General features: G+C 34.2%; 1 protein-coding gene across 3 annotated transcripts in view; it reads right to left on the reverse strand.

The window, feature by feature from the left end:
- TBL1XR1 (TBL1X/Y related 1) overlaps positions 1-25,183 on the reverse strand; it is a 154,339-nt gene that overhangs the window by 78,811 nt on the left and 50,345 nt on the right. For all 3 annotated transcript variants that reach the window (XM_081301145.1, XM_081301147.1, XM_081301146.1), the window contains exon 2: positions 6,026-6,100. The gene's annotated coding sequence lies outside the window, so the exon portion shown is untranslated. The remainder of the gene's footprint in view (positions 1-6,025; positions 6,101-25,183) is intronic.

The following is a 25,183-nucleotide window of genomic DNA, read 5'->3' on the forward strand; positions in this document are numbered from 1 at the left end:
TACCCATAATAGCAGCAGCATAATTCACAAGAGTCATATTATAGAAGCAGCCTAGGTATCCATCAACAGTTAAAGCAAATATGATATATATACACAGTAGTTTTATTAAGCCATAAAGAAGAAATTATATCATTTTCTGGTAAATGGATGGAATTGGAGAATATCATGCTGAGTGAAATAAGTCAAGGGTCACATGTTTTCTCTCATATGGAAACTAGGAAGGAGGGAAGGCCCGAAGGAGTGTGGGGACTGTAGGGGAGAGGGGGCAGCTCCTCACAACAGAAAAGAGAGCAGTGGAGTGGCAGAAGACAGTGTACCAAGGAATAAAACTGATGAAATTAAAAATATGATATTGTGTGCATGTACCAATAAGTAACAACAAATCCAAATGTGCATCCATCAATAAAAAGGAAAAAACACTCACAAAGAATTTACATTTAAAAAAATAAAATGCTATATCTGTATCAAAAATACCATACACATACTTCGCTTCCCCCAATCAGAAGCAATGAACATTGTTAGCACTAGATTGTGGCTCTGATTACTATTTTTCACTAAAAGGAACCGAGATCTTCTCAGAGACAGAGATGATTTGGGGACCAAGGAAGAGCATGCACAAGAGATTATAAACATCTTGTACGAACAATACCAGACTAGTGGCATCATGTCAAAGACTCAAAATCAACTTGGAAAGCTTCCTCTGGCCAAGACAATCTGACATTAGTAAGAATGCTAATACAAAGCAGTAAAACACATTGTATGTTTACATGTACAAGTTCAAAATAACACTGGGAAAAACAACAACAATAAAAAAACCCTTAGTGGTTACCTTTCCAGGAATCTAGGTAACAACTAAGTCCTTGAAAATCAGCAAAGAAAGGAAACAAACAACATTCCAATGTAACTTACCTGCACAAACAGAACTGTGCCATAGAGTAACCAAATATATGATGGAAGTTTCTCTTTACAGAAATATCACAGCTAAGCATGATGTCATTTGTATATTGACATTTTAGTACATTCTCAAGGAAATAATGAACCTATACAATGATCATGACAATATCATGAATGGAATCAACAAGTGTTATATGCCTCTTCATGGGAGCACTTAGCACCACCTATGAAATATTGTGCCTCCCCAAAAGAGGAGCTGTATATCTAATTAGGATTTGCAGAAAATACAAGAAAAAGAGGTACTTTTTTACTACAAAGATACAACTAACAAAATATATAACGTGGGAAGTTTTTCAGGACCAAAAAAAAGGGGAAAAATTTAAATAAACGGGTAGCAGCATAACCTGTACACGGCAACCAAGTAAAATGTATGAATTGTGTTCAGATTCTATAGAAACATTTTTTAATAGCGGTTTAGGAACAACTAACTTATGTTGGTGATATTATTGCCAATACCTCACATCCATTAGGATGGCCACTCTCAAACAGAAAATAAAGTTGTTTAGAATGTGTACACACTGTAATCTTGTGTACTGTTAAGGTTAAGGTGGGGATGTAAAATGGTGACGCTGCTACATAAAAGCGTATGAAAATTCCTTGAAAAAGATAAACTAGAGCTGAGATACATGTAAGCCCAGTGAGCACTCGACTACCATGTGGAAGGCCCTGAGTTCAATCCCCCAACCTTACTTAAAAAAAAAAAAAAAAAAAAAAGTAAGACTAAAATTACTGTTAAAATCTGCAATCCCACCTCTAGTATTCCAAAAATGAATTCCAAAAGAATTGAAACTAGGATATCAACGAAATATAACACATCCATGTTAACAACAGCACTATTCACAAGAGCCCAAAGGTTGAAGCAATCCTAATGTCCATCAACAAATAAAAGGAGAAAGAAAATGTGGTATGTATAGACAACCAAGTATTATTCGGCCTTTTAAAAAATAAAAAGGAAATAACGTTAGAGGCTACAACACAAACTTCAGGACATTATACTAAACAGAAGACGACAATTTTAAAAAGTCAAATATTGTAATGATGTTATTTTATGAGCTATTTAAAGTAGTCAAACTAACAAAGTAGTAGCGACAAGAAGTAAAAAGGTTACTGCCTGGGACTAGAGGAAACAGGGCACAGGTAACAGTTGTACACCATGAAAAAAAAATTATAGAGATCAATTACAAATCAATGTGAATATAGCAAACAATGCTGAAGTGTATACTTAAAATGGTCAAGATGGTAAACTTAGGTAGGCAAGGTGGTAGACACCTATAATCCCAGCTACATGGGAGGCTAAGGTAGGGGATCCAAGTTCCAGGCCAGCCTAGGCAAGACCCTATCTCAAGAAATAAAAATAAATGTTATGCATGTATGTAAATTACATACATACATACATACATACTGGGGATTGAACCAAGGGGCACTTTACCCAATGCCCCACTCCCCCCCTCCTTTTTTTTTTTTTTTTTTTTTTTACTTTAAAACAGTGTAAATTGCTGAGGGTTTTTCTAAATTGCTGAGGCTGGCCACAAACTTGTAATCCTTCTGCCTTGGCCTCCCAAGTGGCTGAGATCACAGGTATGAGCCACCATGGCAAGCAAATACAATTTTATTTTATTTTTTAAAGAGACAGGGATGTAGCTCAGTAGCACAGCACCTTCCTAGCTTGCAAGAGGCTATGTGTTCAATCCCCAGCACTCTACCTACCTCCTCTCATACATATACAAGATGGTAAACTTAAACTTTATATTATTTGGTTTTACCACAATTTTTAAAAAGTATACTTAAATCCTTTTTCAAATGAAAATGAAATATCAATTTTTAAAGTGTAATATGGTGCTGAAGTTGTGTATTCTTGATAGTCTATATCTCTTATAGACAAATACTGAAATATTTATGAATAAAATTATATGATAAATTATTGACTTCAAAATAATCTGCCAGTGGAAATTGTTATGGGCACAGGGTTGTTAAAGACAAGACTGGCAACTACTGCAGCCAGATAAGAGCCTATTAGCACCTGCCTATTCTTTCCAAATTAATAATAGGTCAAGGGGTTGGGGTTGTGGCTCAGCAGTAGAGCACTCGCTTAGCACATGCAAGGCCCTGGGTTCAATCCTCAGCACCAAATAAAAATAAATAAATAAAATAAAGGTGTTGTGTCCAACTACAACTAAAATATAAGTATTTTTTTAACAATAGGTCAAAATAATTATATATACCTATTGGCCAATGGGTCCTATTAATGCAATGAATAATTACAAAAGGAGTGTGAAACATTCATATAGGAAAGTAACAATCATGGACATTTAAGGTACAACTTAAAGTAATTTGTGTAGTAATAAGTAAGTGTAGTGATTTGTGTAGTAATAAGTAATGAGTAAGTAAAGAGTAAAGGCAAATAAAGATTATTATAAATCCCTCAGGGTTACTTTATCAAGAACAATGATAATTTTGTTGTGAGTGGGTACAGGTGTACTGAAGGTAACTACTTATTTCCCTAAAGTATTCACATATAAAATTTTAAAGTAAAAACATAAGATACAGTAGTCGCCCCTTATCTACTAGGGCCCCTAGTGGATGTCTGGAACTCCAATGGTCATATATATATATATATATATATATATATATATATATATATATATATATATATCATTTCCCCCCTCTATATGCCTACAACACTACCACATAGTACCAGAGTTAATCTGTTCTTCCATGCTGTATACCCTGGTATTTCTGTATCACTACTCTTGCTCCTCTTTGGTGATTATTAAGTAAAATAAGGATACCTTTAACATAAGCATTGTATTACAGCAACAGTTGATCTGACAACTCAGATGGCTACTAAGTGACTAATGGGCAGGGAAGGCAGATAGTGTGGCTATGCTGGACTAAAGGATGATTCACATCCCATGCAGTAAAAAGTGAGATTAATCAAGACTTTAGATTGAAACTCAGAATAGTGTGCAATTTTAAGCTTGTGAATTGTTTATTTAATCTTGTCAAACCATACAGGAAGAAAACTGAAACTTTAGAAAGTGAAAGTGCAGATACAGGGGAACTACTGTACACTATTACACAGGTTTAACAGCACCACTATTTCTAGGAAACTCACCATTTTGAACCAATCTATAAATTTACTAGCATATTGTACAAATATGTAGAAATGGTTTCTGGATCGTCAGGTAGACTACAAGCACGTCTGTTGTCATCTTTGCCATCTTTATCTCTTAACACTAACCTATGTGTAATGAACAATAAGCTTAAACTTCTGTGATCATGATATAAACACGATTTCAGGGGTTTTCAATGAAATCGGCGAATAAGTTTGGGATAATCTAATCAAACATAGTCTATGATCTGTTGCAAAAACAAAACAAACAGGGTAGTCTATGTGAGTAGCACATTTAAAATTTACTGGAGTTCTGGCCTTAGAAGAAATAGTTGGTTGCACAGCACCTGCAACTAAGTCACACAGCAAGTCTGTGCAAATGATACTCAGGGAAGATATAACACAGTAGTAATACTCCAACAACCAAGAATATTAACATGTTTCAAATGTGAACTTCCAACAAAAAAGCTAAGAACAGACCACAGTAAGAGCTGATTTACCTGGAGTAGTTCTAACAAAATGAGAAATTCTGCAGTGCTTCATGGGAAACAGCAAATGTAATGACAATTAATTGGTCACCCAAGCAATCTAAAGGGCCTAGTGCTTCATAAATTGATGAAAAAATAAAGTCATCCTCTGTGCTAGCTAAAGCTGGGGAACATTTTTTTTTCTTCAACCTCCCCTACCAACTACAGGGGGTAGGAAAATGAAAAGGGAGGAGCAGATAGAGAATGGGAAGAGGAAAAGGAAAAAAATCCACTTCTTTCCACAACAAGAATTCAGAAAATAATTGAGACAAAGGAAGTTTTCCTCTTCATCAACACCCTTAAAGTCCATCTTTAAAAAGAATCATTTCCCAGCAGTATTTTCACAGGTATCTTACTTATTCTAGTTCCTGTTAACTCAAACTGATAAACCTATGATTACCTACCAAATTCTACAAAACTCAAATCAGTTTCTGTATCTCCCAGATTTAATGTTTAAAACTAAAAATAAAAATAATTAAACTTTTTGGCAATACACTATAGAAAACATCTTTAAATAGAGGATATTTCTAAGCAATTAATTCTTTGGCAATGTGAAAATTGGGCCTAGAATGTAGCTCAGTGGGACAATAATAATTAACATGTGCAAGGCCTGAATATAATCCCCAATATCAAAAACAAACCAGTAAAACTTCATTCTCCTATTTGATCCCCTAAATATACAGCAATTCTATTTAGGAAAGAATTCACTTCTGTAAAGAAAAATCATTCTGAATTGTACTTAAGTAAATGAGATCCCTTAGCATACAGCTAGAATAAACCTTAGAAATGTAATCCAATCCATCATCTAATGTTTATAAGAGCCCTTGCCAAAAGCCAAAGATTCCTAGCACATTCAGGAAACAGAGCAAATCCCAAACCCTACAGAGCCCAGTAGTTTTTGTTATACCAAATGGCTGATTTGATATTTATATTTCAAGTGAAAGGATTATAATAATCTTTTTAAGTAGACAAGAATGAGTATCTAAATATATTTGTTCAATAAAATGAAAGCAGAATTTTAGCCATTTAACTGCATATAACTAAAAATATTAAGATAATACCCAAAAATTGAGCAAAATGCTGGACAGAAAACAAAAGACTACTGAATTTTAAGTGAGAAAATTCTATTTGTGGTTTAGGTCATTTGACAAAACACAATGCTATGTAAGACTGATTATTAAGAGGTAATAAAAATTACACAAAATGGAACCATTCTGATTATTAAGAGGTAATCAAAATTACACAAAATGGAAATCCTTAAAGTAGGGGTTTCTTTCGCTAAATACTCAAAAATTATTTCAACTTAATTATATGTTTTTAACTTACTTAGTTTTAAAATACATGCACTTTGCCAAACTGTTGAGAAGTTTTAGTACTTTCAAGATAATAACAGTCTTTAAACACTGACAATCGGGGTTGGAGAGACTCTTACCATTGGCAGTGCATTGATGTAGGGATGCGCAACTGAAGATCCGGTACCACCGATCACAAGAAGCTGTTGCTGATTCTAAAAAAAAAGGAAAAGTAAATAAGTTCAGTTTAAGATTTTTCTATACCATCCTACATGTTTGAAGTATTCTTTATTTATGCCTGTAATGCACCCCCCACCCCACCCAATGAAAACGTCTCAAGCAAGTATTTAAAAAAAAAAGCAGCAATGTTTGAGTGCCATTCAGAGTATCTTTAGAGCACTTCTAAGAGGTTGACATAGTGAACAAATGAGACTCAAAGAGATGAATCTGCAGAGTGCTCTCAATCCCAAATTCAGTTCAACACATTCCAATAAGTACTGCATTGAGGTCCAATATACTATGTTCATAACAAAATCATGAGCTATAAAAATGGTATAAACTTGAACTTCTACATTTTGATTAATAATAAAAAGCAACAAACAGATAACTGGTTTTGCAACAATTTCCTTCAGAACTTGTTAAAAATCTTTTCAGAGTTCACATTTTACAGAGTATACCTTAACCCTTTTCAATTGTTAAATTTCAGTGCATTATACCCCATAAACCTTTCAAGCAACTGTAATCCCACACTGTCTCAGAGAGAGGACTCTAGTAGTAGGCTGACCACCAGTACAGTTCCCCATGTGCTCAAGCACAGGTCTATAAAGTGATGGAGTAACACTGCTAGTCTATTTACCTAAAGGTTATTGCTATGAACATCATGACTGGGAAAGAACTTACTTTAGTAGTTTATAATTAGCAGTTGTACCATTCTGTTTTTCATTCCTATTCTTCCTACATGCAGTTTTTTTACAAGAATCTTTAGGCGGCATTTGCTTAATATACTAGATAATTCATAAATCTACATAATGAACGTGAGTAAGCGAGATAATTCACAATGGTAAGCTAAAATATATGGCAATGAAAGAACTGAAATGCCACTGGTGCTTTGTGCAGTCCTCACTCTACTACAAATACCATTATACACCACATTGTACATGCCCTCCTGATATTAGGAACAAATGAGGGTGCATATTTGAACTCCTGTATTTAAATATTAAAACCGAAATGCTTTAATCAAAACTGAACATAAATAAATATAGCACTCTACAGCAACAGATATTTGGTTTGACCCATTTGTACATATACAACACACATAAAAACACATATACCTTGTAGATAATTCCAGTTTTTACCCCCTCTCCCTCTTTTCTCTTACTTTACTAATAGTCACTGAGTCTTTCACCACCTTTGCAGATATCTCTCAGTTTTCACTTATGTTTTTCCTCTACCCTTATAATCATTCCTTCATTTAACATTTCCTTTTAGTCTATAGTTCCTTAAGTAAGGAAAAGACTACAGTAGTGATTTAATAAATAATTAAATGATTAACTAAATATCTGATTCTGGGATTTGAAAGGTAAATGAATCTGTGGTAAACAGTGTGCCAACAGATGTACCAATTAGCACATACAATTCAACCTGAAAATCTGAAGAATTTCTAGAAGTATATACAAGGTCATATTTCAATTTCTGTCACAAATGTTTTCCTAGTCAACTCACTTATACATACCCTGCCATTGTGCAATGCATTTATACCATATAATCTAAAGGAATTTTTAAAGACATTTATTTTATAAAGTGATAACAAAAATTAGAGATGCATTTAAGATAACAATGTGTGCTAAAACTATTTATAGCAAAGTATTTCCTTATTCAGTAAAGAAAATATGTATTTTATACCTCTCCCTTACTAATCTCATTCAGCATCCCCTACTCTCACCATAGAGACTGTTCTCTGCAGTCTTCTGCTGTCATGATCCTGTCATTCACCCACCAGAACCATCCTTCCATGGTTCTATATGCAAGCAAATCTAGCCCATTCTTTGTCTCAATGTTTCAATCCAAATTAGCTTCCTCCCTTGGTTATTCACCTCACTACTCAAAGACAGAAATAAGAACCCCTTCAGCACACTTCCCTTTTCAGAGCTGTGTAGTACCTTATCCTTTTATCATGTCCCAACCCCCATCAAACTTCTGAAGAAGTTTCTGGTCTGGAGACCAGGAATTGATTTATTCATTTTACTGTTGTTTCTCCACAGCACTAAGAATAGTACCTTGGACATATATAGTTCATATATAGTACACACATATTTCAAAATAAAAACAGTAGAGACTCAAAGCACAAATAAATCACATTGGTGAAGAATTCAACAATGAACTGCTATTTTGAAAATACTGAAGAAAGCCTGATTATACCAATAATTTTAGTTCTGCTTCCAGGAGGCAGCCAATAAAAGTTGATCTTTCATCATTGACAAAAAAAAAAAAAATCAAAAAGCACATGATGAATCACACCACAAAAACTACTTTATACCTAATTGCTCCTCTTGTAACAAAATAAATATTTTGCTTCTATAATCTGTATTTCAGAACATTTTACCTAAAATAAAGGAATAATTTTAGAATAGAAAGATGTTGATGACTACACAAACACCTAAGATCTGTCCACCTACACATAATTGGTAAGATTTTTTTTTAATTGTAAATATTCTGTGAAATGACAAAATGTACTTTAACTGATCTCTGGAATTGATTTCATCTGAAGAACCCTCTGAAAAGCAAATGGACATTATGAACCCTTTCCCTAGGAAAAAGTACAAACACAACAAAAACAATAAGAAAATGTACTTATTATGTAGGGCAGCAACAAAATCTAATCTCAACCCAGTGGCCAGCAATAAATTCAAGAAAATATATGTGGCATGCTTAAAGAAACAGAAGCTAAAGATGAACTTTTAGTTAATGTGAAGAATTTGGAACAATCATCTGAAAAATTAAAAGAAAAATATAAGAATCTTAACCAGAATTGATTCAGCATAGAAAGATTTTTACTAAATGGCTGTGTATGTAGCTCAGCATGCACAAGGCCCTGGGTTTGATCCCCAGCACTGTTAAAATATACATACCTTTTTAATTAAATGAACTCCTAGAGGGGGAGGTCACAAATGAAATTCAGATTAAATTGCTTAGTGCATGATTGATAGCACAACAGTAATTACCTGCAAATAGATCAATTAAAAAAGGAATATATTTGAAAATCAGAGTTCAGCTGAACCTCCCTGATTTGATTCATTTTACAAAAATAAACTTTATTAGTTGCCTTCAACATCACAATTCCTAATAACCCACTATACATATATCAAAACCGCTGAAGCACTATATTCTGTACCCCTGGCCCTATCCTTATTTCCCATGGAGTTACAAAGAGAGAGAGAGAGAGAGAGAGAGAGAGAGAGAGAGAGACAGACAGACAGACATTATTCTACACTATCAGAAACTAAAGTAGGTAGAAAGGAGGAAGGGGGATAAGCTATAATTGACCCTGAAATCTGACTCAGTCAGAATAAACACAGCTTTGCTATTATCACCTATGTTTTCACTTCTCATTGTTATTCAAATGACTTGAGGAAAAACAGACTCAAAATTTTGTGTTGTAACCCCAATTTTCTAAAAATAAGTCATTCTTAAGGCCACACATCCACCTAAGTAAAGAACAATTTATAAACATGCACTAATGTCTAATCATCCAGTTAGTACTTCAGTCCAATTAGTTTCATATACGGTTAAATATTTTATTAAACTTACAAAAGACAAAATACTGCATAGGAATAAAATAAGTTATCAGTATTTCAAAATTTAACCGTCACAGAATAAGCAATGCAAATTAAAGTCAATAAAAATCACAAACTCAATCTAAAGAAAAGAGTTTAAGATTTGAGGAATTTCAAGTGCTATTATAAGCCAAACTTATAACTGGGCACTAACATCAACCCATCAAAAGCCTTCAGCAGTTTAATAACTTCCAAGAATAGAGAATCTGAATGAGAACTTCCACAAACTTTAGTTGATACTAAAAACATGACATTAAAATATGTAGACAGATATACATGACTGTCAGTTTCTTTAAAAATGTGAGCACATCATTAATATATAATTACAACTAATTTCTTCTTCCACAAAAAACAAGGTACTAAATTAATGGTACAACTTACAATGCCTCAAAATACTTCAGATTTTACATTATTTTCTTGTTAGCACAAAGCAGCTACCCTTTGTTATTTTAATAAAGTAGTTTGGGATAATGAAACCAGTAGAATGGTAAAAACATAGTGAGGTCAGACAGCAGTATTAGCATGATTTTTTGAGAAATACTAGAGTGAGGACAGGGAAATCAACCTATATTGTCGAAGACAACACGATCAGGTACATTGGCACTTAAGTCAGAGAGAGAATTCCTAGACCTTATTAGCTTTCTCACTCTCCCGAAGGACAGAATATTTTATTCAAGATACCAAGAATTTGAAAAGTTAATTAGGCTACCAGAACCCAAAAATCATTCACCAGGATGATACCTTTTTAGCAGAAATGAGAATAGCTCTGCCAAGGATGGTGGGTCTTAGTTTAACTCTGAACTACAGAAAGGACCTTCCAAATTCAAACCTAGCTATAATTTAGTGGATCCCTCTTTCAGATTTAATTGGTCTAGGGTAGAACCTGCAAGTTAGTCATATCCTCTAAAAGCTCCATTAGCCTATGTGGAGGGAAAGGATCTAATTAGAGTCTTTTTTTTTTTAAACAGGAAATGGACACAATATCTATCTATGTTTGTTTGTTTGTTTATTGATTGATTGTGTGGTGCTGAGGATCAAACCCAGTGCCTCATGCATGCTAGGCAAGTGCTCTACCCCTCACTGAGCTACAACCCCAGCCCCAAGATTCTAATTCTTAATCTACTGTTGGGGAAGAGAAGCAGAAGAATGATTTCTTTCAAATATCAGACTGTAAATGAAGTAGTTCTCAGACATAGAGAAAAATACTATTATCAAGAGTAAATTAAGCTGTGTGTGGTGATGCACACCTGTTAATTCCAGTGACTCCGGAGACTTGGGGCAGGAGGATCACAAGTTAGAGGCCAGCCTCAGCAACTTGACAATACTGTCTCAAAATAAAAAATAAAGAGGGCTACGTATACAGCTCAGTGGTAAAGAACCCCTGAGTTCAATTCCCAGTACAATCAATCAATCAATCAGTACATGTTTTATTAATTTTAAGATTAACAATGAAAAACAAGATAAACTCATCTGTCTTCTTAAAACTGAACGTGCAAAGGAAAGACAATGATGATGAAGACATCATAAACAGAGACCATGACTATAAAACAGGAGTTACCAAAAAAGGCATGAAGGACACCAAAGGTGCACTGACTTCAAAAAGAAAAAGAAAAAAAAAAAAAAGACTAAATAAGCTTCAGCTATCTGTGACAAATTTTAGAAAAGTACTTTTTTTCTACTCACTATAATGGAAAAAAAAAAGTCATATAAATGAATGGCCACAGCAAATGAAACTTGGCTCTATCACCCATCTTGGAAATCATCTAGTTAGATGGATGATATGGGGTTGGTTGGTTATATGTGTGTTCTGTCTCTTCCAATTCAACAATCAAGTGTGCTATCAGGGCCAGCACTAGCCTCTATGATACCTGTGCAAATCAGACTCTAGCAGGACAAGTTGGGGAAAGGGGGAGTCACAGATATAGGGGTAAAGAATCTTGATCTATGGGTCCACACAGTTTGAGTTGAACATCCTGGCTCTGTACACTAGCTAAGTGATTTAAGACAAATTACTATAACTTTTCACTGCCTCAGTTTTTTAAATCTGTAAAATGAATAATGAGAGTTTAATAACTTAACATTTATGAAAGCCCTAAACAATGAGTGGCACAGGATTCAGGTGCAATTAGTTGTTAACAATATAAACAAGCCAAAAGAAGTACCTTTCTCTGAGAAGACACAGTTGTATATCAGAAAAATTGCATGGCCGACAACATGGCCAGGACTGCCATGAACACTATGCACCCTTGGCTGGGTACTTCTGTGAAGTTCTGCCATTTACACTGTGCTATTTGTGTGCTGCTGTGCCTGTAGAGTCCAGTTATAGTATTCCTTTTGTAAGTTAAAAATTTAACACTCAAAACATTTTCACAGTTGATAAACTTTTTAATGATAACAGATTTGGAATGTGCCCAAATGTAACCAATGTCCGATTGGTGTAACCTCAGATTGACACTGAACACATCTGATGTTCCTCACTGAAGCAAAGAGCCTCTCAAGCACATTTTAAAAACAGTGTCTTTGATTTTTAGTTAGTGATGAAATAGGATAAGCCTCTTTAAATAAAAAATTACGAATAAGTCATCAGGAAGATACTAAAATGAAAACTTCCACTTTGAAGTGCTTTTGACACAAATTAAAAAATACATATATATTAAATTAGGTGTTAGTTTCAGAGCTCTAAAATGTTATGATTTGGGCTGGGGATATAGCTCAGTTGCCTTGAATGCACAAGGCCCTGGATTCAATCCCCAGAGCGCACGCACACACATGCACAAAAAGTTATGCTTTTATTTATGCATTTTTAAACTTTCCTGTTCACATAAGTCTTTTATGTTCAATCATTCTAATTTTTTTCTCTTTTACTTATACATATTTAAACTTTCTGGAATTTTTTTCCCTTGAATATTATCTTCAGTAGTTGCTGGTTGAATACTTAGACACAGGACTCACAGACTCAGAGGGCTGAATATAACTATAACTACAGAATCTGAGTTTTCAGACATTGCCATGCAGTGAGTTAGGGGTTGGTATCTACGACCAGAAAGTAAATATTTTTGGTTTTGCAGGTCATTTGGACTTTCTTTCATAACTATCTAACTCTAATATTAAGTAGTAAAGCAGCCAAAGACAAAACAGAAATGAATGGGTATTTCAATAAAATTTTATTGAGGAAAAAAAAAAGCAACAAACCAGATATTATCCACAAACATCACTGATCCTGAAGCAATTCTTAAAACCACTCAAAATTCCACAAATCCAGGATGCAGCATACAACTTTTAGGTTAAATGAGAGAAAGTCTTCTTTAGTCAAAAAGACCTCCCTTAGTAAAGTGAAACTTTCCTTAAAACCTTTGGCCATCTTTTGTGGGTAAGAAGGTCTTTCGAAAGAGATCTGGGACAACTAAAGGAAGATGGCTGAGAATTTTAAGATCTGTCATCTGCAGTCCACTTTCTGCCTCTTATCAGCAGTGTGATCTTTGTCTAGGAACTTCTTTGAACCTCAGTTAACTTGTTTTTGGAATAGGAACTTATAACACCTACTGTAAACGTGGTCTGAGATTTCAATGATATCAACTACACAAGCAACACAAAGATGAATGCTTATTTTGTCATCTCTGTTAAAAACAAGATACTCAAAAACATTTAACCTCTTGAGGGCCTCAATCTCTTTGTGCATAAAACAAAGGGGACTGAACTAAACTACTTTTCTTAAACTTTCTTTTAACTTTCATATTATCAAAACATGTGTTCTGTGATATTTGTAAGATATTTTTAGTTTACTGGTTTGAGTTTATACCTGTGCCATTTCAAAGAAGGCAAGAGATTATTTTCTTCTTTGCTTTGAAAGGCCTGGCTTTCTGTGAAGCTAGCTACATTTCAAGTCTTCTAGGTTTATTGGCAGTTAATATGATATGGAACTCAACAGAAGGTAATTATATCCCTATCTTACCCCTTCTATCATACCCATTTATTTCTTGCTTCCCTTCTCCTACTATCTGAACATTTTATGTCCTTGTTCTGACCAAACCAAATTCCTTATTTCTTTCCACATTGTTTAATACTAGGACATTTCACATAAAAACCTTAAAAATACAACTGTAAAACACAAATGTCGTCTTCTTTATAATTTTAATTGTATAATGCATTCACTTATTCAATAACATTTGCATTGTCATCCACTTCACAGATTCATCTGTTTCTTACCAAATACCAGGAAAAAGGGTAGAGAAAACTACTCAAAACTAGAACAGGACTTCAAAGATACAATGACTCTATCACTTACTGAGGACGAAACATTAGGCTGGTTATTCAATCTCTCAAACCTGTCTACACACCTGTAAAAGGAAGATCATAATATTATCTACTTTCAAAGGGGTTATTGTAAGAACTACACAAAAGAATGTGTATCAAACATTTAATAGCATTTGGGGCTTTAAAAAGCACTTAATAAATGATAGCTATTGTTATCATTCTAAGATTTTGTGATAGAAAGCACTGAGCTGTCCTTATTAGAACCAAAGATTTGCTATAATAAACTATCAATTCATATATTCGATTAGAATACCTAGAATACTTAGTATGCTTATAAACATCTTGCAACTTACTTTATAATAACAAAAATATGGTTTATTTTTTAACACACTGTTACAGGCATTCTGAAAACAGGATATTTCTGAGTTAAATATTGGATATAAAATAGAGAGGAAAAAAAGATTACTGAAGTAGTTAGAGGAGTGGGTCAAGAGTATGGTATTAGGGCCTCTAGCCAGCACAACAATACATAACCATATTTAAAATTTAAGTATGAATGTTTTTGTTAAAGTTGATGGCTCCTAAGAAATAATACCCATTTTAATACACACAACCAAGTACTTATAATGGGTATTATATAATCAAATGTCCATTTTTAAACAAACATCAGTCCAAATATAATTATTCCTGTTTCTTGGCTTCCAAATAGTAACTAAGAAGCAAATGAAACTATTGCCTAAATCAGCAACACTGGATTCCTGGGAAAGACATTTTCAGTAATGGCAAATAATGGGTAAATTTAATAAGGCTTCCATTAAGCCTCCCCCATAATTATACAGTATTTTAAAATAGTACCTTTTATTTTGGTTTTGAAAGTCACATAGATTATTAAGTGAATAGTGTGAAATTATTTCCCTTCCAGATGAGACATCAAAATAATTTTAAAACATTAAGAGGAAATAACTTGTAGATTTCCATTCAAGGTTGTTCCTTACAAATGATATAAGCTCTCCGTTCTCTTGGATGTTTGCTACCTGGGACAAATTAATGTGTTCTATAAATTCTATTAATATGCATCTTCTCTAGTGTAGTAATAAAGCTGTTAACAGTTTGATTCAGTCTAACTTCAAATTGCTCTAGTACAGTGACTAATTTTCTAATTTGAAAGAAGTCAGCAAATCCCACTTGGAGTTTTAATGAATTCCACTTTATTTCCATGTCATTAATCAGGAGAAATATAAAAGCAAAACTGGCCATTTCTTTTAAAGTACAGAGAAGCAGCATTGAAGGGCAAAATGGATTCAATGAGAAAGAATGAGGAGAATGACAGCCAAAACCCAGTGAGTCTTCTGACCCCATCAATTTGCTATTTTTCATACTACGCAAAGTAGTAAACAATTTGAAACCAAGACTTTTTCAAATGGGCAATAGCCATTCATAGATTTATAAACTGTCGCTTACTTTCTTTTCCTTATTTAGAATTTTATCCACTATTCCATGCCAGAAACTGAGGTCTTATTTATAGAATGCTCAAGCAATGACTACCCTAACTCAAACACTCTAAAAAGTAGTTCATTCCAGGCCGATATAGAAGGCCCAGACCTTAGTCGGTTCTTTCAAAAATCAATCTCTTCAAGTCTCTAAGGTATTCTTGAATATTCATTCATTCACTAAGAGTTTATTTAAGGATCAGGCATGGTTACTGGGGATTTTACATTCTAATAAGGGAGATAAAAAATCTAGTTGTAACCACACTACACATGCAAAAACATTTCACAAAGACATGATCAAGCATATTTCATTTAAATAAGCTGAAGGTTCACAATAAACACTAACACTAAACCCTGAAGAATTACAAATGTAAAACAGTAACCACCAACAGAACCAAAACTCAAGTCCGTAACTTTAGGGTCTCCTCACAGACAGACAAGACTAGAAATGAACCCTCAATGTTTCAATATTATATGCATTCATTACTTCTATAGTACTTTATTTTTAAAAGAGTACAAAAATCTTCTAGTTTTCCAGGGCCAAGAAATAAACTACTTTCACAGAGATGGGAAACATTAACTACTACACATGTCTTCTGCAGGCTCCCATCCCTGATATCTTCCACACCAAGTCTTATTACTCAAAATCACCTAATGAGGTCCTTCTTGTGGTATTTTATCCAAAGGCATGACTAAATTCCCAAACAAAATTAAAATATGGTTTGTCAGACCTTTTCACTATTCAAAACAAAGACCATAGAAGGAAGGGAGAAGAAAGGCCTAGGAAGAATCTCTAGTGTTTCTTGTGAAATTTCTAGAATTTCTTGTGAATTCTTATTAGGCTTAAAAGGATGTTATACTGTAAAGTATCGCAACTGTTCACCTATAAGCTATTTATTGAGTGCCAACTATTTGCCAGGCATCATATTTCAGACACTAAGGATATAGCTGTAAAGAAAACTCCTTGAGGTTTTTTTGTGTGTGTGTGTGTGTGTGTGTGTGTGTGTGTGTGTGTGGAGACAAACATAATGTACACATTAAAATATATGGGAGTGTCTTATTTTCTCAATTTCTCCAAATGAAATCTCATAAAATCAAGAGGTATGTTTTGGCACTCAAACCAATGGAGTGTAATGACTGCAAACCAGAGATAGCAACTCCAGATAACAAAAATAGGACTTACTGGACGCATAAGCTCTTTAATAATAAAAAGAAAGAAAAACCTAGATAATTATTAAGTTTTGAAAGAAATCACAACAGTTTCATGTAACAAGAATATTTATACCCTATGCAATTAATTTTGTTCCTAGAAAGTCTTCCAGCAACTTGTGATCTAATGTGGTGATCCCATTTCCCTTTCTTCAATGAAGGATTAGATTCCTACATAATTAGAACTTCCCTTGATTTTACTATAAAGTGATTAAGGGGAGACAGTTTATCAATCCTAAGGCAGAAAGACCTACAATCTTTGATTTTCAAATATGACGTGACAGAATTGTTAAAAATTTTAAAGGGCCAAAAGCCATTCACTACATTATGATATGCTGCTGCATTTAGATCTGGTCTCAGTCAACAACCAGTTTTGCACATCGTTTAGTTCCTACTTGTGTGACTTTTGGTTGTTACTCCAAGGTCAATACCATGGTTGGATGACTGAATCCTTAGGCTTATAATGAATCTGAACATCAACCTCACTCACATCCTTCAAGGTCATTTTATTGCTGTCTTTCCTTCCACTAAGTCTTGGTTTGTTAAATCAAATTTCAGGGAGAAAAAAACTGGGATATTCTCCTTAAGCAAACTGACTACAAGCTATCATCTCAAAATGCTGTATTAAGGCAAATCTAGACCACTAGGTAACTCACTAACCTTCACTTCAATAACTATGAGGGCCAGGTTCCCACCACACCAATTCTAAATGTCACACATAACTACAAAGATCCTGCTTATAGAGTACATAATTGATAACCTTAAAACTTCTCTTTACTTTCTAACAGTGTGTCCCTCCCTAACCTGTGAAATAGGTTTATTTCCAGTAGTATCTTCTGTATTTCAGTATATTTGTTATATTGGCTATTAGTTTCCCTCTCCCCCTAGAGTTTGTGCATTTTTCAAGATCCTGTTGAACTCCTTGCTAAAAGCTTTTCCTCACTACTTTGTCCTGCCCGTAGTATTCCTCTCTGAAAAATGCCAGTCGTGCATTCATTTTACAGTGTTGGAAAATAAAGTCCAGAAGGTTAAATAATTTAACCAAAATTATACAATTAACTAGTGATAAAAGCTGGACTATATAATCCAAACCTTCAAACTTAAACTCCAAGGTTTATCTGTTCTTTTAATCGCCTCACTCTTAACACTATATTCCACACTAATCTGACCATATCTCCTCACACATAAAAATTTTCAGTGGATTCTCCACAAGAATGTTAGACATTTATCCAACATGTCCTTCAAATCACATGCCAGGTGCAATCTTCTCCAGCTGAACTTCTTTTTGTCACTTTCAACCAGCTGATTTGTCTCTTTTCCAAATTAACTTTATTTTAATCACTGTCATCTAGCATAGCATCTTTGGACTTCAAACGTTATCTCATTTGCTTCCAAATCAACTTGAAGAAACGGTAATTTTATTAGCCTTATTTCATAAGTGGCCCTAAAATCTCAGGTTACTTCCTTACATTTACACAATTATTCACAGTAGGTACTTCAGAGAGTCAAGTCTAGGTTGACTTTGCCTCCAAAGCCTAGGTTCTGTAAATATAGCATACTGCAATTCTTTTCTGAGAAGTAGACTTCAAGACTCCTGACCTCATTCTTGTTCCACAATTCTTGCCTTTATAATTGGTGGCTTCTTTCGTTAACAATATTAAAATCATATTTAATATAATCTGACCAACTGTGAGGAACCAATCAAATGCACAGAAAAGAAAATATTCTTCAAAACTATAAATGTCAGAAAAGATACAGAATGACTGAGGAACTATATCAGATTAAAGAAACATAATAACTAAACTTAATGGGTGTTGATAACTGCTTAAATTAAACAGAAGGAAGATTCGAATTCAGTATACTTTGAAATTTTTCACAATAGAAGTTCAAAAATAAAATCCAAACCTTTCAGTGAGACATCTTCCCAGGTGTTAATCTCTTCCTGCCCAGAGCCTATCCCCTCCAAAAAGAAGTCAAAATTTGACTTCACACATTTTTCAAAAATTAGTCTCCCTGGGGTTGGGATTGTGGCTCAGAGGTAGAGCGCTGGCCTAGCACATGTGAGGCCCTGAGTTCGATCCTCAGCACCACATAAAAATAAATAAAATAAAGATATTGTGTCCAGTTACGAATAAAAAATAAAGAAAAAAATTAGTCTCCCAAAAAATGTGCAACTTTTTAACCAGACTAAAAGTTATGTAGATTACAAGTTACTTATGCATTAAGTTTCTTTAAAATACTAAACTCCCTGACAGAAGGGGTCTTATCTAATGATTAACGTAAATTATATAGTTCCTTTCCATCACTGACTCTGAACCCTGGCTCTCTTTGACACATGGGAAATAAAATTCTCACAATCTCACTGAGCCTGTTCATTTAGATAAGTAAAGTAGGCAGGGCTGTTTTTGTTCAACTACCTTCATGACTGACATACTTTTAGATTTTTACCTTGGTTTAGCTAAAGATGTAAAGATGTAAGAGTAGTTCTTAGCTAAAGATGTAAAAATGCATGGAAGTTGCAACCAAAAAAGAACCAATGATTTCCAGAGACCTGGAATTATTATAAGCCCTAGAGAAATAGTATTTGAAGGAAATACAGTAAGGAGCAACCCTCATCCCCAACCCCACAGATGAACAAATTTAGGATAATCCCAGCATTTCGAATGATGTAAAAGTGAAATCATTAAGAGTTAAAAATCTAAAAAAAAAAAAAAAAAAGAGTTAAAAATCTAAACTATTAATAAGGTTTTATTCTATTAGATGATACGTTTAAATTAAGGCTCACTATGCTATGTTGATTTATTCACAAACTGCTACTTCTAAATAGTAACTGTTTAAAGTTTCTTATTCCATAATACTGTTTACTAAGTAGAATACATTCTACTAGATGTTACAGGGTTACACAATTAAAATATTTCCTCCTCCTCTAAAATAAAATCTATAACTACACTGTAAGACAGATGTAAACACTGTAAGCCTGTGTCAAAGCATCTAGAAATTTAGTAACAATATCACTCTAGGCTAAAATAACAAAAAACGTGCTATGGCAGAACCAAGAAAGTAGCATCAAAAAGTTCCCCATGTTCCTGTTGCAAAGTAATGATCCAAAGTCCCTAACACTATCATGAAATCTGCCTCTCATACAGGTGTCAAATTCAGCCATATATACACACTAATCTGAACTCTTGTATGCTCGAAGAAGACAAGAACTGTAACCATACAAGCCCATCAACTCTGAAATCACACTGGTGGAAATTCAATTTTGCTGGGATAGCTTTCATATAGCTATTACAGTCAAGTATGAGGAAAAGCAGAGCTCTTGGATCAATGGCTTCTTGCAGACAGAGCAAAACAAGGTAGTTGCAAAGAGCAACTGGTCCCTTAAATAGTCATCATATCTGCAAATTAATGCATTATATGTGTGCAGAAAGGATTGGTAATCAAATACTAGTCTTTTGTGTTCATCTACAAATACCGAACAATTTACATCAGCATCTTCATCTTCCAACTCTAATGGTATTTTTTTAAAAAAATACAGCATAGTATAGTTGAATGTGGGGTACATTTTAACACAATGAACCCCTCTCCAGTTAAAAATCATGAACAAAAGTCAGCCATAAGAAAACACCTGTGAGTTGTTTCCCACACATGAAGTGTCTTCTATAAATGTTGTGACTAAGGAGGGGAGATGAAGTGTTATACTCCTGATAGAATCATGGAGAGAAACCCGCTGACACCATCTTTTGTTTGTCCCTTTAAAAGCAGGCAAAGGGGCTGGGGTTGTGGCTCATCAGTAGAGTGCTCGCCAAGCAAATGCAAGGCCCTAGGTTTGATCCTCAGCGCTACATAAAAATAAATAAAATATTGTAATCAATTACAACTAAAAAATAAATATTAAAAAAGTAAAAGCAGGCAAAGGAAAAAATAATTTTTATTGGCATATTTGAACAGCCTTTAAAAAATAAATATTGGGGCTGGGGATGTGGCTCAAGCAGTAACACGCTCCCCTGGCATGCGCAGGGCGCTGGGTACCATCCTCAGCACCACATAAAAAATAAAATAAAATAAAAATGTTGTGTCCACTGAAAACTGAAAAATAAATATTAAAAAAGTATCTCTCTCTTTAAAAAAAATAGTTAACTTTAGAGAACTTATATCACACTAAGAACAATATCTTTTTTTACCTTTTAATCATAAGAGAATACATATATAAAACAAAAATTCTAAATTTAAGTCTTTATAAAGTACAATTAGATGGTGTCTTTAATAGACTTGCTCCAACTGTTCACTGAGGCATGTCTACAACCATACCACCTGGTTTGCTTGTTGGAAGCAAACCAAGAAGTTTTAAGCTGTACTTCCATGAGATTTTGGAATAAGCTTTAAAATAAGGGAAAGCTCCTAAAATTGAGCAAATAAGATAACTTTTAAAACATGGAAACAGGGGATGGGGCTGAGCAGTAGCACACCTGCCTGGCAAGTATGAGGCATTGGGTTCGATTCTCAGTACCATATATAGAGAAAGTTCTATCAACAACTAGAAACATTTTTTTTTAATGGAACAGGCTCAGCCTAAAAGGTTTTACCTATTTAAAAGATTATTCCAAAAATCTCACTTCAAAAAAAAAAGACATTTAATTTTTTCATGCTCCCAATTTTATTTTGAGCAATAAAACTTCTTCGAAGTTTAAGAGCCCTGTAGCTACAAGATCCTTATTCTGCTTGAAAGCCAGGTGTTTCAATTCATTCATTTGCCTCAATCAGATTATACTATCATGATGTTTCTCAAAGCCCCCCTCAGAAAAAATGATTCAAATACACTCATTAAAAGTACAAATCAGCACTATTTTCTCCCAAATACATTTTTAACAATCTACTTTGTTAATGGATCATTTTAAAAGAGCGTAATTCCCTGAATCAGTAATGGTGGCTTTTTTTATTTTCCTGAAAAGATGACAATGAAATTCTATTTACACTATCACAATTTAGCTTTTGCTGCAATTCATAAAAGTTCTTTGTTCCACAATCTACAAATTACAACCATGCAAAAATTTGATGTTACACTAATACCTGAATTTCTAATTCTCAACTCAACTTTCCCTGTTGCTACAGTGGCCTCATCCCCATTACCCTTTGTGTTACTTGGACAACAAAGTTACTCTGAGGAATCCAAAAAGAAAAGAACTGGCTCAAGCAATGAGACTAATTTTTAGGGTAATGCACAATAATGCTAGCTAGTGAAAAACTGGGGTGCTTCTACAATCTAATCCTTCAACACAATAACCTTCTGTTTTCCCTCACTCTCATTCCACTACTTAACAAAAGTCTGGGAAAGAATGAGCCATGAAAAGAAAAGCTTCACAGATGTGAAATGTAAACCATAACTTGATCAAGTGATTTGAGTAACTCAAAATCTCAGAACTCTTAACCTTTGTTTCAATGTAGAAATCTTTTCTGTACTATTAATGATAACCTATCATCCAACCTCACTTGAGCTCCTTCAGTAAGTACTCACTCCCAGGTGAAGGGTGACATTTTGCTAGATAGCTCTAATTGTTTTCTTGGATTCAAAATCTACCTATAATTTTCACTTACTGCCTCTGGGGTTGCACAAAACAAGCTAAACTCCACTCTCAAACTACAGGAAAATCTTTTCTCCCAGTCTCCATCCCCAAATACACATTATATTTCCCGTTTTAAAAATTTGCAATATTACAATTACAAAACCTTGCTCCAGTTTGTATCCTTCTTAAAATGACTCCTGAAAACTGTGCTTGGGCAGAATTTTCTTTTCCTCAGTATTTAGTAATATTTATTCTCCTAATTTGGACAATGGATTAGTAGCAAAATTCAAAATCTATTAAACTGCTAATAAGATTCAGAAAGTCTAGATAAAAATTCATAAAAACTTTGTCATTTTAACTGAGGCTAAAAAATAGTACTGGGGGGCTGGGGATGTGGCTCAAGCGGTAGCGCGCTCGCCTGGCATGCGTGCGGCCCGGGTTCGATCCTCAGCACCACATACCAACAAAGATGTTGTGTCCGCCGAGAACTGAAAAATAAATATTAAAAATTCTCTCTCTCTCTCTCTCTCTCTCTCTCTCTTTAAAATATAAATAAATAAATAAATAAAAAATAGTACTGGGGTAACTGGATATTCCCATATAAAAGAATAAATGAAGAGGCTGAAACACCCTCAGCAAAAAGTGAGGTGCTTAGCAACTAAATAAAAATACAAAATAGGGCTGGGGAGTGGCTCAGTGGTTGAGAGCTCCAGAGTTCAACCTCCGTATCCACAAAAAAGAAAGAGAGAGAGAGAGAGAGAGAGAGAGAGAGACAGAGAGAGAGAGAGAGAGAGATGGAACCTTATTCATTCTTCATTCCACATGAGAAATTAACTCAAAATGGATTGCAGACCTAATAGTAAGAGCTAAAACATTAGTAAATCTTTATGACCTTAGATTTGGCATTGGCTTCTTAGGGACTAAAACCACAAGTTGCCATAGAACAAAAAGGAAACTGATATCATACAAATTTTAGCATTTTCCCTCAAAGGACACCATCAAGAAAGTGAAAAGACAACCCAGAGAACATGAGAAAATTTTTGTGCATCACTTCATAAGGACCTATATCAGAATGTGTGAAGAAATATTGTAACTCAATAAAAAGAACCCCATTTTAAACTCTGAACAGTTAATCCACAGAAGAATATACCAATTGCCAATAAGAACATGAAAAAATGCACAGCATCAACAACCATTAGGGAGATGCAAATCGAAATCACAATGAGCTACCACTTCACACCTACAAGTATGGCTACAAACAAAGATAGTAATAAATGTTAGTGAGCATGTGAGAAATTAAAACCCTCACATCTTGCTGGTAGAAATGTAAAATGATGGCGTCACAAGGGAAAACAATATGATAGTTCCTTAATTATTAGAATTTAATTAGGAAAAATGAATTGACAGGGGCTAGGGGTTGTAGCTCAGTGGTAGAGCGCTTGCCTAGGATGTCTGAGGCACTGGGTTCAATTCTCAGCACCACATATAAAATAAAGGTCCACTGACAAAATAATAATAAATGAACTGACAAAATTCAAAAAGCACTTAGTGTAAAACCGACAGGTATCACAAGATTTCACAATGTGAAAAAAGACAAGGATGCATTTCCTCTGTGTTACTACAATAACTCAGTATGAAATTCTAGGTGGCAATGAAATAGCCAGTGTAGTTGACATATCAAGGAAGAGTGCTGGCAATTTTCTTTGTTCTTTGTTTTGTTTTGTCTTTTAATGTATTAAGAATTGAACTCAGGGCCTCACACATGCTAGGCAAGTAGGCAGATACTCTACTACTGAGCTACATCTCCAGCCCAATTTTCTTTGTAATTAACCACAAGACAATTAAAGTAGCTTACTAGATTATTCAATTTCTATACATTCGAATTTTAAAGTTAAAAAAAATCAATTGTCCTTTAAATTAACAAATGAACTTACTCTCAGTCAGCAAGGTGGAAAACAATGACCTTTAATCAAATTACAGAATGAGCTAGTAATCATAATAGCTTAATAAAGCTGATAAATATCATACTTTACAAAAGGACTAGAAATGCCTACTGCTCTACAAGAAAGAAAAGTCTTATCAAACAGATTGCTAGGTCCTGCGCCTAGACTTTCTGATTCTACTGCTGTATATGGGATTCAACCAAGAACTGGCATTTCTACCAAGTTACAAGGAAATATCAATTTTGCCAGGATACAACTCTAAGTACTCTACTATCCTGAATTATCCAGCAATATTCTCTTTAGGAAAAAAAAATAATATTAATGATTCAGCAATCATTTGTCAAGCTTCATTTATCAAACAAGGGTTATACAATAAAATTAAGATACATGAGAAGCTTTTAAATTGTCAGAGATTTCTGTTATTTCCTCTAACAAATGATTCCCCCAGGATAAATACCTGCTTACTCCTTTAAGCCTCGTTAATTTATCACCTGTGATACCATATAACACTGACTGCTAACCTGTTTTATTTGTTCAACTATTCATAGTCAAAACTCATCTCGCCTATTAAAAGTAAGTTTCGTAGAGCCTACTGCCAGACATTCTCATAGCTCTCCAAACTCTCAACACAACTTCTCCACAAATGTGCTCAGTATGCAATTACAGGGATATACTAATTTTAAGGGTATGTTAGTATTACATTGTATAAACACCAAATCTGTGGTTCTGTTTAACCTATGATTGACTCCAAGGTCAAAACAGACAACTGAAGGGATCACTGTCTGAAGAATTATTAAGCCCACTCAAAGAGTTTGAGGTTGGTTGTTTGTTTAAAGATATTTTAGATGGTAGTGTGTGGTCATAAAAATGATCAAAGCAAGATGAAATCAAGGAAGGCAATCTTAATCAGTGCTTTGCAATTGTTACATGACCTTTAAAATTCTACCAAAATATTAAAAACTCCCTTACTGTTATAAATGTATAGGAAAATAAAAATTACTATAA

This window comes from Spermophilus citellus (genome assembly GCF_964194105.1).
Source record: "Spermophilus citellus genome assembly, chromosome: 7".
Lineage (NCBI taxonomy): Eukaryota > Metazoa > Chordata > Mammalia > Rodentia > Sciuridae > Spermophilus > Spermophilus citellus.